The sequence below is a fragment of the Cucurbita pepo genome, chromosome 18, assembly GCF_057944985.1.
Source record: "Cucurbita pepo subsp. pepo isolate OVF chromosome 18, ASM5794498v1, whole genome shotgun sequence".
In the NCBI taxonomy this organism is placed as follows: Eukaryota; Viridiplantae; Streptophyta; class Magnoliopsida; order Cucurbitales; family Cucurbitaceae; genus Cucurbita; species Cucurbita pepo.
The window spans coordinates 5,801,105-5,805,109 of record NC_141815.1 but is presented as its reverse complement, the minus strand read 5'-3'; the positions used below and the strand labels follow the sequence as shown (position 1 = coordinate 5,805,109).

The following is a 4,005-nucleotide window of genomic DNA, read 5'->3' as shown; positions in this document are numbered from 1 at the left end:
CAATCTGAATATTTGGATAGTCTAAATTTACCAAGAATCGAGAATGATTGAATGGTAAGGATTTCGAGTTTTTTATTTTAGTTTTCCTTTAAATTTGAGATGATTTTTTTTTTAATAAGCTTGTGAATTTTTTATATGTCGTTCTTGGAGAAATTTCATACAAGCTTCATGAAGAAAGTTAAAATTGATTCGAACCAAAAGTCAGAATTCCAGAGAACCACAAGAAACTGCAATAATATGGCTTTCTTCCAATTTTGATCAAAATTATTTCTTCCCGTGGTTGATTAGAAATAAATTATAAAAAAAACTAATCAATGCTCTACAACTTTGTAAAAAAGAATACTCTACGACTTTCATGAATAAATCATGTTGATTTAGATTAGGTAGGAAAATATACAAAAATCCAAAGAAATTAAAAAAGAACCTTATGAATCTTGAAAAACAATATGCATAAAAATGAGGAGGACAAACCACCGGAGGACACGTGTCAGGCGGAGGGGTAGTAAGCGCATTTGACTGAGGGTTGGATACATGTTGGATTTTGAGTGGTGCAACGTGTCTGTTTCCTAGGGGTGTTGTGCATGTTGAGAAGATCTGACTTGACCTGACCGCTTCATCCAACCCGCACATGACCCGTCCCCTACGCTAGATTCACTATAACGATTCAACCCAGTCTCTTCCGTGTTAGTAAAAATGAACAACGTGTTAAGAGCGCAGCGCAACTCCTTCTCTAGTGTCACATCTATACTCATGCATGGGCGACCTCCTGCGTGCGTGAACACCTCCGTGTTTGCCACATTTGATCTCAGTTTGTCATATTTTCATTCCGGTTTCTCGATACTAACCCTAGGTTTACTTGAATTAGGACCTACAAAAAAAAAAAAAAAAAAAATTCCCTCTAAGATAAGAATTGATGATGCATGTCTATTTAATGTTTTTCTCTCTACAAGAAAGCAGGAAAGGAAACTTTGGGTTTGTGCTCCAAGAGATTTATGAATGTTATCTCCTTGTTGAGCAAGTTGTTTGCATGTAAATTACGTGTTAGTTTTAAGTTAATATTTGTAGGAAGATTATGGATTTTCTTGCTTTAGGTGATTGAGAGGAGTATCTCTCTAATAGACTTGCATGAAAATTTACATTATGTTTTTCTGTGTTCTAGGTGATCGATAGAATATTTCCATAGAAAAGCATGCACGAACTAGTGTAAGTTAGGGCATTAGAGCTAGAACACTTTTCATGTAGACTTAGGTCAAAACGTTTTTAGTAGATTGAGTACCTTAGGACTTGTAAACACGAATTGTATCTAAACTTCCTAGGCGCCCTTAAACCTTGTAAGCCTCCACGACACTCCAGAAAATTTAGGAAAACTTATGAAACTGTTAGAAGTGTGAATGATATCAATTTGTAGAGTCACTATTGTGTGTAGAATCAACCTGCATTGAGAGAGGACGATGGACGACTTAAATACTTAACTCAAAGTGTCATTACTATGTGCATGCCTGCCTTGAGAGGGGACAATGGTTTTCACCCTTTTGTCGTAATCTAACTTTCGAAGTCTTGAAAATTAGGTCATGATAGATTATCCAAGCGACCTTCATGAAGCCTTAAGATCTCTGCAATACGGATCTAATGAGACAACAATCGTGAAGTTTTGTTAGAATTCAAGGAGAATATTGAAAATCCACTCAACTTCGATGAACCTCATGCTCAATTTCTTCTTCTCATTGTTCGCCTAAATCGACTCCACAAGCTTGTTCCTCATACTCCATTGGTTATTCTTCTTCAATCATGCAATATGAATTTCAACAAAGATGTTAAAAAACTATTGTTTAAATTACAAAAGATAAAATCAAGTTTAAATTCATAGTACATTGAAAAAGAATCAAGCCCAATTATTTTCGGAGGGTTACAAATTTGCATAATGGCTAATTATGATAATAAAATATGAAAGTACAACTATTGATTTGCTCGAAAAATGTAGCACTCGATGTCAACTCCCTAACTTTTTACACTTACGTACACGACCACTTCGTATAGTTGCCCGAAATGGGCACTCGAAACCACCTATCTCACAAAAAATCACACCGCTAGAAGGAGGGCTTGAACCTCCGACCTTGTGGTTAACAGCCACACGCTCTAACCAACTGAGCTATTCCAGCCATACAATCACTTAACTTGATAGTTGAGTATTGATGAAGACGCAAGTCAGCTAACAGGTGAGGCACTACGCAACACGTGTCAGCATACGGTTTGCGAGCGCGGATCTGCTGGTGACCTGATCCAAGATCCGCAACCGACTGACCCAAACTGCCTCCATTTAACCTGTTACCTACCACCCTTCTGATTACGCCACAGGACACTACGACATAATTGGAAGGAAAACCATGTGCCTTTGGGTTCGAATGCACACCATTAGAGCTAAAAGAACCCATTGTTGATAGCTAAGGTACGTAACTAACCTATTGCATTTATATTATATTGTATTATATACATATATTTCTAGCTTCTAACGTTCTTTTTTTAGAATTTGAGATCATTATGTAAATGATGGGGATATAATTTATATTATATTTTCCTAAAAAATATTTTTTTCTTTACCTTTTTTAATAGAAATTATAATAAAAATTTAAAAATTATTCATTAAAAGTACCTTTGAAATGATGTTGGTTGAAAAGTATTAGGATAAAATTTTTGCAAGGATGAAGATGAAAAAAGAGGGAGTGGGAACATAAATGATGAAAGCTTTCCCACCCTACCCTGTGGATATCTTTAATTGTAACGATCATAAATTTCTAAGTTGCTACTAACGTCTCATGCTTATTATCTATGTGGAAATATAACTCTTAAAAGAAAAATCATCTATAGCATACATGTCAACAATATTTAAAAAATCTTCTATCTCTGGAAAACACTGCTATGGTCTTACGTGTTTAAATACGAAATTGTGAAATTTAGAGGAAATAAAAACAAATACAAAATAATTTAAAACGATGAAATGCAAAACAACATATTCTAACCTAAGACTAGGAAATTAAATACGAGTCTACCCTATGGATGTGTTAAAGTCTCTTCTTGCGATGTCGCCGTCCTCTGTATATGTGCGTCCTGCCTTTACCTAAAAAATGATATGGCACATGGCCTAAGTATTTCGAAGAATACTCAGGAAGTGGCCCCACTATAGAGGTCATGCAAATGCAAACATATGCAATCATGCTCTTAGGACCTATCACTCTCTTTAGGGGTGACCTCCAATCTCAGACTACTATGGATGTGTAGTGTGAATCCTCAGGGGGCTCGCACAACCCCTAGACCCTCTCTGGTCAAGCTAATCTGTAGAGACGTCCGGAGGTCAGCGGAACCCATTAGCGTCATTCTCCCCATGAACACTCTTATCATCATACTTTGTGCGTCCGCACTCATCGTATCTGGGGAAGTATCCCTATACTTATGAACATACAACATGTATGAGGTCCCTCTAATTTCCATCTTATCATCTCTTCTGACCCAAGTCTCTAGTCTCATCCTTTTGTTACGTTAAGTAACACATGCTCATTGGATATTTATATTAATATCATTTTCATGCTTTTAGGGTTGTGTCCTATGTCAGTCTATCGATAGAATGCAATATGGCAATCATCATCATATAACATGCTTAATATGGAAAACATCAACATATTAAGACAAACGTCATGCAATCATCATACTCATCATATTGTCATAAAGTGCATCAAGCATCTCAAGTACGTCATCAATCGAAATGTATATATTACGCACATCATCAAACATCATAACTTAAGCATCATAACTCATACATCATCATATACATATACATCATAATATACTCAGACATCATCATATACTAGTACTCGACATCATACGATACAACTCATACATCATCATAATTCATATATCATAAATTGTAACTCATACAATTTCTAGCCTATCCTATAGTAAGGTCACTTACTTAGCCGAAGTACTCCCTAATTAGCTAAACGTAAGCTCTGT

General features: G+C 35.9%; 1 non-coding gene across 1 annotated transcript; it reads right to left on the bottom strand.

The window, feature by feature from the left end:
- Positions 1-2,085: 2,085 nt before the first annotated feature.
- On the bottom strand, positions 2,086-2,159 carry TRNAN-GUU (transfer RNA asparagine (anticodon GUU)). The gene has a single exon. It is a non-coding gene; the product is annotated as a tRNA-Asn (tRNA).
- Between the last annotated feature and the right edge of the window lie 1,846 nt (positions 2,160-4,005).